This window comes from Bos mutus, chromosome 10 (genome assembly GCF_027580195.1).
Source record: "Bos mutus isolate GX-2022 chromosome 10, NWIPB_WYAK_1.1, whole genome shotgun sequence".
NCBI classification, from domain to species: domain Eukaryota; kingdom Metazoa; phylum Chordata; class Mammalia; order Artiodactyla; family Bovidae; genus Bos; species Bos mutus.
The window spans coordinates 7208425-7220608 of NC_091626.1; the positions used below are offsets into that span (position 1 = coordinate 7208425).

Sequence of the window (12184 nt, forward strand, 5' to 3'; positions counted from 1 at the left end):
CCTACTGCTCCCTGTATTGTTGACCTAAAAGAATAAAAATATGTTTGCTCTAATATAATAGGGTACCTCCAAAAGTTCAGTAAAAACTAAATAGAAGCCAAGAGTTTGTTTTAAATACAAACCAGCTCTGTAACCTACTAGCTCTGGGGTCTTGAGCAAATAGCTTAGCCCATTTAACACTTAGTCAAGTGGAGGAGATAATACTTGTCCATCTATCGGATAGGGCTGGGTCAGTCATTTGAGCTAAGTGATGTGCTGATTGTTTGCAGTCGCTCAGTCGTGTCAGACTCTTTGAGACCCCATGGACTGCAGCATGCCGTGCTCCTCTGTTCTCCACTATCTCCCCGAGTTTGTTGAAATTCATGTTCTTTGAGTTGGTGCTGTTATCTAACTCTCTCATCCTTTGCCTCTCGCTTCTCCTTCTGCCATCAATCTTTCCAAGTATCAGGGTCTTTTCCAATGAGTTGGCCCATCAGATGGCTAAAGTATTGGCCCTTCAGCATCAATCCTTCCAGTGAACATTCAGGGTTGATTTCCTTTAGGATGGACTGGTTTGATCTCTTTGCAGTCCAGAGGATTCTCAAGAGTCTTCTCAAGTGCCACAATTTGAAAGCATCAATTCTTTGACGCTCAGCCTTCATTATGGTCCAACTCTCACATCTGTAAATGACTACTGAAAAACCATAGCTTTGACTAGACTGACTAGTCAGCCTAGACTAGACTAGCTTTGTCAGCAAAGTGATGTCTCTGCTTTTTAATATGCTGTCTAGGTTTGTCATAGCTTTCCTTCCAAGGAGCAAGCGTCCGCAGTGATTTTGGAGCCCAAGAAAATAAAATCTGTCGCCATTTCCACTTTTTCCCCTTCCGTGATGTCTATGAAACCAAAGTGCCTGACTGAAGTCCTGCTCTTTGATGGTGGCGTCATCTGCAACGCTTGATGACGTCTCACAAATCCAGTATTCCCCAAGCCCTTAATGTGTGAGCTGATGCTGACTTTCATACCCCATTTAAATGCCATTAAGACCCTCTTGTTCATTAAAACTAGCCTAAACTGCTTTAGCCCAAAGTCAAGTTGAAATGTATTCTGCAGCCATGACTGTGTTGGCAACATACCTCCATTTGCATAGTATGATCCACTAGAGAGCTGAATTTTTGGCATGCTTTAAAAATCGACTATCCTGAATCATGTGTTAATTCACACTCACTAACAAACAGCATATGCTTGCATTAATAGTACCCTTCTGTTCTCCATCCTAGCCTTCTGATTGAGTCTGTTTTATTAAACTCCTCTGCCAAATACATGTGCAGATTTAACGTTCACTCCTCGTATATCCCACAACAGTGGGACGCCTCCATGCTGTTTTCCTTGTTCGTTACACAAACTTGACTTTATGGAAGTTGGCGCAGGAAGGGGTGCCTTTCTGGTGCTGGGCCACGTACAGTTTCCACCTCCACCGTCTGAAGTCACTGAGTGAGCTGGCTGCTCTTTGTTGGCTTCCTTGTCCTTCCCCGGTACCAGGCTCTTCTTCATCCTGTTCGTTCTGTTGCCACGCTGTGCTCTTGTAAAGCGTGGCCGAGGTTCTCTTCTATTCAGACTTACAGGGTTTCGAGTCCCAGAGGTTCAGCACTGCCTTCACTGTTCTCCAGCTTCAGTCCCCTCCTGTTCATTCCTCTCACTTACCTCTTTCCCCGCCTTCTCTCTCCTTAGCTCAGCATACCTTCCACCAGAGTGGTGAGGTGCATCATCTTCCTCTCTGTTGTCTTTGAACTTCTGTGTGTGTGTGTGTGTGTGTGTGTGTGTGTGTATGTGCTTCACACCTTAAAGCTGACTAAGTATTCATCACAAATTTTAATCCCTGTGATCCCTTTCTTGAAGCTCAAATGGGTCAGCTAGGTGCATGAAAGTTATCTTTCTCAATGGAACTGGCATGAAGGCTTAGTTCTCATCATATTTTAAAAATCTTTGTGTAACTGAACATTGAAACAAATAGAATCCTTTCTTATTTTTGATATAATTAAAGTAATACACATCAGTGGGGTAGATTATCTGGAATATGTAAGAATCAAAAAGTGAAGGAAGAAACTCAGAGCTCTCCTTTTGGAAACAAATGCTTTAGCATTTTGATGTTTCCTTTTAGGATTTTTTTCCCCTATTATAGTTTATATAATAACAAAATGTTATATAATTATTGTAGCAGTATATACACACATGTATATATGTATACAGTATGTGTATATGGGTGTGTGAAATTAAAATGGTGCTTTTAAAAATTTATATAGCTTCAAATACATTCAGTTTGCAAGTTACATGGGAGACTAAGTGAGGGGAAAATTGAATATAATCGATTATGCTTGGAAAAACTATCCTATTATCTGTTGTCTTTACTATACTTATGTTTATAAGTTTTCTGTCTTATATAACATCACCAGCTCAATGGACATGAATTTGAACAATCTCCAGAAGAGAGTGAAGGACGGAGGAGCCTGGCATGCTGCAGTCCATGGGGTCTCAAAGAGTCGGACACAACTTAGCAACTGAACGACAACAGACTCATTTAGTAATTGATTACACAAGAATTTAGCTATTAAATAGTTTGAAATATACATTATGATAAAATGTTTCTAAAAAACACTCATACAACAGCTTCGTGGGGTTAAGTGGCATTATTCCCATTTGACATATGAGGACACGGAGTATGACATTGTTACAGGCTCCCAGAGCACTGCTCTTCCCTCTCAGCCACACCCCTTTTAAACAATCAAGTCTTTGCGGACGGATAAATTAGGAGGTTGGGATTAACATATAACCATTGCTACTGGATAGCACAGGGAATTATAGTCAATATTTTATAATAACCTATAAGGAGAAAGAGCTGACTCATTTGAAAAGACCCTGATGCTGGGAAAGATTGAAGGCAGGTGGAGAAGGGGACAACAGAGGATGAGATGGTTGGATAGCATCACCAACTCAGTGGAGATGAGTTTGGGTAAACTCCGGGAGTTGGTGATGGACAGGGAGGCCTGGCATGCTGTGGTGCATGGGGTTGCGAAGAGTCGGACATGACTGAGTGACTGAACTGAACTGATAAGGGGAAAGAATATGAAAGAGAATTTATATCTGTATAAGTGAATCACTGTGCTGTAACACCTGAAACTAACACAATATTGTAAATTAATGTTTGTCTTCTTGTTCCTGTTTAGTCACTAAGTCATATGGACTGTAGCCCACCATCTCCTCCTCTGTGCATGGAATTTTCCAGGCAAGAATACTGGAGTGGATTGCCATTTTCTACTCCAGGGGATCTTCCCAACCCAGGGACCCAACCTGTATCTCCTGCATGGGCAGGTGGATTCTTTACTGCTGAACCACCAGGGAAGCCCTGTAAATTGGCTGTACTTCAGTAAAATAAAAAGTTAATAAAATAAAAATAAAAATCTCATAAAAATCAGGCATGATTGACAAGTTAGATAGAAATTAACCTTTTGTGAGGAAAGAGGAGTAAAATGCAGATGGGTGCCTCAGAGAAAACATGGTAAATTTTCTCAAATGTGTTCTCAGCATTTATTGACCATATCATTTTGCTTATGACGTGACATAGTGGTGTCATTTAATTTTTTGTTGGTTTTCATTTTGGTCTTGTTACAACTCTTGCATTCCTAATGTAGTCTAACTTGGCAATACTGAATACTATCTTAATATTTTTTTCCTTTGCTGGACTACATTTGAGGTTTCTACATCTCTGAGAAATAAGCCTGTAATTTTACTGTCTGTACTTTTTCAAGATAATAGCATTAATTTATATGGTTTCCAGCAGGGAAAATTGTGTTTTTTGTTGTTCAGTCCCTAAGTTGTGTCTGACTCTTTGCAATCCCATGAACTGCAGCACACCAGGCCTCCCTGTCCTTCACTATCTCCCTCAGTTTGCTCAAACTCAAGTCCATTAAATCAGTGATGCCATCCAATGATCTCATCCTCTGCAACCCCCTTCTTCTCTTGCCCTCAGTCTTTCCCAGAATCAGGATCTTTTCCAATTAGTTGGCTCTTCACATCAGGTAGTCAAAGATACTGGAGCTTCAGCTTTAGCATCAGTCCTTCCAATGGATATTCAGGGTTGATTTCCTTTAAGATTGACTGGTTTGATCTCCTTGCTGTCCAAGGGACTCTCAGGAGTCTTCTCCAACACCACAATTCCTAAGCATCAATTCTTTGGTGCTCAGCCTTCTTTCTGGTCCAACTCTCACATCTGTACATGACTACTGGAAAAACCATAGCTTTGACTATACGGACCTTTTCCAACAGTGTTGTTTCTTTTTAATACACTGTCTAGGTTTGTCATAGCTTTCCTTCCAAGGAGCAAAGTGTCTTTTACTTTCATGGCTTTAGTCACCATCTGCAGTGATTTTGGAGACCAAGAAAATAGAATCTATCACTGTTTCCACTTTTTCCCCATCTATTTAGCATGAAATGATGGGGACAGATGCCTTGATCTTAGTTTTTTGAATGTTTAGTTTTAAACTGGCTTTTCCACTCTCCTCTTTCACCCTCATCAAGAAGCTCTTTAGTTCCTCTTAGCTTTCTGCCATTAGAGTAGTATCATCTGCATATTTGAATTTGTTGATATTTCTCCCAGCAATCATGGTTCCAGCTTGTGAGTCTTCCAGCCCAGCATTTTGCATGATGTACTCTGCATAAAATAAAAGTCATGTAAATCTATCTGCTGATTAATGAGATATCAGTAATAACCATTAATAGCACCCTCAGAACAGTCTAATGGCCGCTGGGCCAGTTATCAAACATTTACATACAGGGAGGCAGTGGCACTTAGGTAAGGTAGAACTGGAATCCAGAGATTCCAGAACTTTGGAGTCAGGGTTGTTTCAGATCCCAGCTCTGCCACTGAACTGTCCTTGTGATCTTAGAATTGCCTAAGCCAGAATGACCCAACCTCTCTGCATTTCTTTCCCATCAGAAAAGTGGAGGTTCAAATTCCTGTCTTAAAGGGGGATAAGCGATAATATATGTAAAGTATCTGGCATGCGGTAAGTGATCATTAGGTGTTAATCCCTTCCGTATGCTACTTTCATGCGTGTATCACAAAGCGCTCACGTGAATGAGAGAAATATAGCATATGCGCCTGAAACAGAAAAACTCAACCAAGAAGCTCTTTTGTTTTCCTGCACTTACCTTTGAACTGTTTGTGATTTATTTTTTCTTTTCTGCTAGTAGTCAAGGAGAAATGAGGCCACGCTTCCCTATTCTATTGTCTCCTAAGACTCCTAGCTTTGTGGCCGTATTCTCTGATATTCTAGGTCATTTGGAATAGTTTGAGAGGGCAAGGACAGAGGGTTACCAGGGACTGACTTCTCCTTGAGAACAGCCCACGAGCCATCATTACATAACCTGCTAAGTCTGTTTAACAGTTGTAAAATATCATTCCATGAAGTATCAAAGTGTAAGTAAATGTCTGTGTCCTTAAAATGTTCATTTTCTATGGAAAGCAGGGAGAATCATTTTAGGACTTGTTGTAAATTGGAGTGTTTTTGCACTGACCATCTTAAGGGTAAAAAATAAATATCCAAGTGAGATAAGTTGAATTCCTTTCCCCTCCTTTAAAAATACTAGAAGCTCATCTAGGCTTAAGATTTTTATAATTCCTTCTGTAATTTTAACAGTCAGGGTTAAAAAGTCTTATATTGGCTTTGGAAACTTGATACTCCATTCTTCCTTACTGAAATCTGTGTAGGAGCAGGTAGAGAGCAAATGGAACTTTCCCTGTGCCTATTTGGTAGCTAAAGAGGTGGTTTTGTCCCCAGATGGTTTTTTGCCATTATAATTGACTACAAAATACCAAATCTAATAATAATTGCTTTTAATTTTTTTCCCAAATTGAGCAAAGTCCCAGACAGACCTGCTCCCACCCCCGCTCCCAGACTTCAGGTTGGCCACTTCTGTGTATGGATCTTAACATCTTCATGGTCTGCTTTGAGTTTCCATGTTATTTAAAATAGAAAAAAGACATTCTTGGTCAAATTTGCACAGTGGACCAAAATTAATTTTCTTCCCATGTGTGAGATGTAGAATGAGGTCCTGTTCTGAAAAGCTGTCCTGGGTTTTGAGATCTCGGGCTTGTTAGAAACAGATTGGCATCTTAGGTACTCAAGTATGATCACGTTCTTGGGAAAAGTTTGGCTCTTGGGAGAAGTTTGGCACCTTTTGCATCAAAGTGGGATCAAATAACTCTTTTTCATATGTTGATCTTAAAGCTATATATACTTAAACTGTGTTTGCAGAAAGGGATAAATGTTTCACAAAGCCTAAAATGTTTCATTTTTCTAAGAAATTATGATGAAAAATCTCTCTCTTCTGAGCCTCAGTAACCTCACTAGAGGGCTTCCCTTGGGTTCAGTCCCTGGGTTGGGAAGATCCCCTGGAGAAGGAAATGGCAACCCACTCCATTCTTGCCTGGAGAATCCCATGGACAGAGGAGCTTGGTGGGCTATAGTCCATGGGGTCACAAAACAGTCGAACATGGCTCAGTGACTCCACAACAAACCTTACTGGAAAAAGCACATGGGTAGCTCATCAGAGACCCTAACACTTGTAAGGAAACTGTAGTTTGTTGGTTACCCTTCTTTCCACTAGGAAATTCTCCTTGGAATGCTGAACTTGAAGATTTAGGGCTTTCTGGGAAGTGGCCACAGCCCCTTACTGCCACGTGTACCTTGAATATCCTCTGAAGTTGTGTGTGGATTTATAACTCTGGAGAGTCCTTAGAAATGGCTGATGCATGAGAAGTTCCAAGGTAGGCTTCAAATTCGTTCCTCCTCCCTTGGGATCTGAACAGTATGGCTGTATTAACATCAGGGCTTGGACTTAGTAGGACTAAGCTTGTGAAGGACGTAGCATCTCTGTCTGTCAAGCACAAAACTGCATACATGTGTGCTGAGTCGCTTCAGTTGTGTCCAGCTCTTTGCGACCCTGTGGACTGTAGCCTGCCAGGCTGCTCTGTCCATGGGATTCTCCAGGCAAGAATACTGGAGTGGGTTAGCACAAAGCTGAGTGCACACCAATCAGCAGACTTTACTGAGCACCTACTATTTACCTGGCACTTGGTGGAGATGTGGAGATGGATGAACTGTCAGCCTGTGTACTCAGGGTCTCATAATTTTCATGGCTTGGTGAAACTCAATGTCTGTAACAGGTAGGATGGCAGTCTCTATTGTCGTTTCAATTTCTTTAGAGTGCCTGGGAATGTGTTTCAGGTTGCTAACAACTTCAACCCCAGGTTTGCCTGTTTTTCAAAAGAAACTTCAGTTTAGGGAAGTTTGATCATGTGGTCCTGTAAAACTTCAGATTAAGTAGCTGTGAAATGCTTCAGGAAGCTGGTAGGAAGCCAGAATATATCACGGGTCAGTTTACTGAGTATCAGCTTACTAGAAATCTCAGACTTGGGGTTCTCTCATTTTTGGTATCCCACCCCTTTTCCCAGTTTTAGGCTTTCAGAATCAGTTCTCTTCCTTGGGGTATACATTTCTGGTAGCCATTCTCTAAGTTCTGAGAGTGAGGATTTACCCATTTAGGTGAATCTCCCATGTCAAGGCTTTGGGTCTGTCACCCAGGTGAGCGCAGTCTTAACTCTTACAAGATGGTTCAGTACACATTTGAGTTGAATGATATACCTGAGGATATTCAGAGTTCCTTACAGAAATATTGAGTCACGCAAAATAACAGTGTGTCCATCAAACACTAAATTGTGGCATGTTTCTATGAACTGATGATTCATATCATATTCTCAACCTATTTTTCCTTAATACCATTTTGTAAAGTGGGGGTTCCCATCCCTGGTTTTGTGACTCTTGCTAATGCTCCTTCCAGTATATCCCCACTTCTCTAAGCATCCTGTAGTTATGCCAGCAGTCGGGAAAGAATCTGCCTGCAATGCAGGAGACCCGGCTTTGATCCCTGGGTTGGGAAGATCCCCTGGAGAAGGGAATGGCTACCCACTCCAGTATTATTCTGGCCTGGAGAATTCCATGGACTGGGGAGCCTGGTGGGCTACAGTCCATGGAGTCAAAAAAGATTGGACTGAGCACTAACACTTTGACTTTCAGTTGTTTAATAAAAACTTCATGAGGGACTTGGTGTGTTGTTCCCTAGAACAGACTGGCACAGAGCAACCCCTCTAATAGTTGTTGAACAAATGAATACATTTTAACGCAAAGGAGGTGGTGGCCTTGGTCTCCTGTGTGAAGGGGCAAGTAGAGTAGCTGAAGTGAACAAGTGACCGTGCCAACTCCTTCATGAGTCAAGACGGTCTTGGTCTCTTTTCACAGTGGATTTTGTGGGTGTTCTTAGGAAAATAAACTCTTTAGGGTTCCTTCTGTTTCTGACTTCATAGTTCTATTTCGAAAGGTTTTCTACCAACTCATTCTGTTCCTTAAACCTCTGAATAAACCCTATAATGTTTAGAAAAGGCAGAGGAACCAGAGAGCGAATTGCCAACATCCACTGGATCATCGAAAAAGCAAGAGAGTTCCAGAAAAACATCTATTTCTGCTTCTATTGACTATGCCAAAGCCTTTGACTGTGTGGATCAGCACAAAGTGGAAAATTCTGAAAGAGATGGGAATACCAGACCACCTGACCTGCTTCTTGAGAAACCTGTATGCAGATCAGGAAGCAACAGTTAGAACTGGACATGGAACAACAGACTGTTTCCAAATTGGAAAAGGACTATGTCAAGGCTGTATATTGTCACCCTGCTTATTTAACTTATATGCAGAGTACATCATGAGAAACGCTGGGCTGGAGGAAGCACAAGCTGGAATCAAGATTGCCGGGGAAATATCAATAACCTCAGACATGCTGGAATCAAGATTGCCAGGAGAAATATCAATAACCCCACATATGCAGATGACACCACCCTTATGGCAGAAAGTGAAGAGGAACTAAAAAGCCTCTTGATGAAAGTGAAAGAGGAGAGTGAAAAAGTTGATTTAAAGCTCAACATTCAGAAAACGAAGATCATGGTGTCCGGTCCCATCACTTCATGGGAAATAGATGGGGGAACAATGGAAACACTGAGAGACTTTATTTTTGGGGCCTCCAAAATCACTGCAGATGGTGACTGCAGCCATGAAATTAAAAGACGCTTACTCCTTGGAAGGAAGGTTATGACCAACCTAGACAGGATATTAAAAAGCAGAGATATTACTTTGTCAACAAAGGTCTGTCTAGTCAAGACTATGGTTTTTCCAGTAGTCATGTATGGATGTGAGAGTTGGAGTATAAAGAAAGCTGAGCACCGAAGAATTGATGCTTTTGAAGTGTAGTGTTGGAGAAGACTCTTGAGAGTCCCTTGGACTGCAGGGAGATTCAACCAGTCCATCCTAAAGGAGATCAGTCCTGGATGTTCATTGGAAGAACTGATGTTGAAGCTGAAACTCCAGTACTTTGGCCACCTGATGCAAAGAGCTGACTCATTGGAAAAGACCCTGATGCTGGGAAAGATTGAAGGCAGTAGGAGAAGGGGACGACAGAGGATGAGATGGTTGGATGGCATCACTGATTCGATGGACATGAGTTTGGGTAAATTCTGGAGCTGGTGATGGACAGGGAGGCCTGGCGTGCTGTGGTTCATGGGGTTGCAAAGAGTCGGACGCAACTGAGTAACTGAACTGAACTGTGATTTCCATAAAATGTTCTTGCTTTACCATCTTTAGCCAATGTTGGCTAACATTACAGCAAGTGTTTTGTGAGTTGCTAATACTTCAGGAAGTAGTTTTTCACGATATCCTGTGTTTCTTAGTGTTCAAGGCAGCAAGTAAAGATGGACTTTAGAGGAAGTCTCAGTTAATCAATTTAAAAAGCAGTTTTGAAGGCACTTTAGTGATCTTCCCTTGGGCTTGACAGTGACAAGGCCCTTTCAACTTCAGCAGGAGCAGCGTGGCGCTGGGCAAAGAGCAGGGCCAAGGTACTGAGGGCCCTCAGCTGCAGCCCCGGCTCCGCCACTGAGCCAGCAGTAACCATGGCAGTCCCTTCCCCTGGCTTGACCCTGTTCTCAATTGTAAGAAAGAGATAACGCCTGTCTTTCAGGGAGATGACGAAAACCACACAATAATATGGAAAAGTGCTTTATAGGTGGGAGTGTCATGCTGAAGTGTATTTTATCAGCTCTGTGAAGGCTCTTTAAATGGCAGGGTTAGTATCCATGCCTGTGTCCCTTATCAGAAGTTGCTACTTAGTAAATGCTGAGTAATGCAGAAATATTTGCAGGCAACCTCTGTGGCCCAGAGAGATCTGCTTTTGTTGTAATTAAGACGTTCTCACACTCGTAACCTTGGTGTTCACTTTGACACAATAGGTCATGAAGGAAGGAACGTGAAGTTGAAGTGTGTGTGGTTGGAAGAGGAGTGGCCAGGGATGTGGGCCAGGTTAGGAGGGAAGGAAGGAATGTGTACAATGTGCCATGAGGACATGCAGTTTTTGCTTTGTTCACTGCCCCGTGTCTGGTGCTCTGACTCTTGCTTGGCTCATAGAATCTGTGAATTGAATGTTAGTCGAGTGAAGTCTACAGAACAGTGCTGTATTTCCTTCATCAGTGACCACATCCTTTATTCAACGTAAATGGGCAAATAAGAGTACCCCAGGTAGATATTTTAAAGCCCGTCAGTACTTTCATGGAGTGTGCAGCGTCTGCAGGGAGGTGTGCTGACACCTGGAGGACACAGGCCTGTCTCGTAGGATTTACTGTTAAAGCCGTGGAGTTGGCACCGGCGCAGAATGCAGGTTCATGCGCACAGTAAGACACACAGCGAGCCCAGACAAACCCAAACCTGAGGGTCTGGAGCAGCGAAAGGGCCACGCGCGGAGATTGGGTGGCTCATGCTCGGCACCCTGACATTCTCTCATGGTTTTCAGGGAGCAGTTTTTATGGGCAGAACATGGGGTGAGGGCTGAGGGGCGTGTGGCTTTCTTCTGATTGGTTGTTGATGCGCTATTAGGGCGGTGCTTCAGGAATCTTGTTCTCTGCCTGAAGTTATCCTCTTGAGCGAGGGCCTTGGTTCTGCAGAAGAACTCAAATATATTGTTAAACATATTCCTTGAAGAGAAACCAGGATCCTGCCCCATAGATGCATTATTGGTTCTTGACTGCTCCTTTTTTTCCTGCTTCTCCTCCATTCCCTGATTAGTGACTGTTGGAATCTGTCCTTTGGTACTCAGGGAAGAAAGGTCTAGGAGGCTGAAACCTTTTCCCTGCAAACAAGAAACGAAAGACATGTAAAGAATTTGTCCCCAGGAGGCCCCACTGGGTCCTGCTCAGTTTCGGTACCAGAAGAGAGGACATTGTGAATAGAATCCATCAGGGGAGACTTTGGAAAGAAAGTGGTCCTGGAGTTAAACCTTAAGGATGGGTAGAATTCCATCAGCTATAGCCAGTACATTGTAGTAGCAAGGTAAAGCTTTGTGGCGAGTGTGTGTTTTAATTAAAATATGAAGTCACATCTTCTCTTTGGGTGGTGACCTCAGTGTTTGAGAGCCCCCCGTGGCCCTGGGCTGGTGGGATCTTGCATGGCTTATGGAGGCAGGTGGGGGGCAGAGGTCTGAGCACAGTCCTGCTGGTGCTTCTCCCCTCCTCCTGGGTGGGCTGGTTGAGGCGGAAGGAAGGTGGCAGGCAGAGTGCCTCCTTTTGAAGGCGACCCCTCCCTTACCCCCTGAGGAGGGTAAAATGAGCAGGTGGACTCTGACTAGGAGTTTGCTATTGCTTTCAAGCTTTTAACATGTATGAAGGTACCAAAACATGAAAATATCCTGTGAGAAGTGGGAGGCATTCTTTAGACGGAAATTAAAATACGAAACTAGTAGTCATGGGGTGTCCTGGGAATGAACTGTTAGGAACAGTGAAGAGAGAGGACTAGGTGATGCTGTGTGGGCGTGCAAGGTATCCTCTAAGGTGACCCCTAATGAGGAAACCATAATTTTGAAGTATATTCTTTTCGGGATGATGGTTAGCCCACTTTGTGAAGGTTCACTGCAAAGTGGTTGTTCACGTAGGGGAGGAGAGGAAACACGTTCTCTTCCAGAGCTGTGTTCTGTAGGAAATGAAGATCCATCGAAGGTTTGGAGACAGAGAATAACATCAGTAGGACTGTGTGTTACAAAGGGGCTTTTGGTAACAGTGAG

At 42.8% G+C, this 12184-nt stretch overlaps 1 protein-coding gene across 1 annotated transcript in view; it reads left to right on the top strand.

Moving 5' to 3' along the window:
• Window positions 1–12184, top strand: part of IQGAP2 (IQ motif containing GTPase activating protein 2) — a 307540-nt gene that overhangs the window by 33166 nt on the left and 262190 nt on the right. The window lies entirely within an intron of this gene.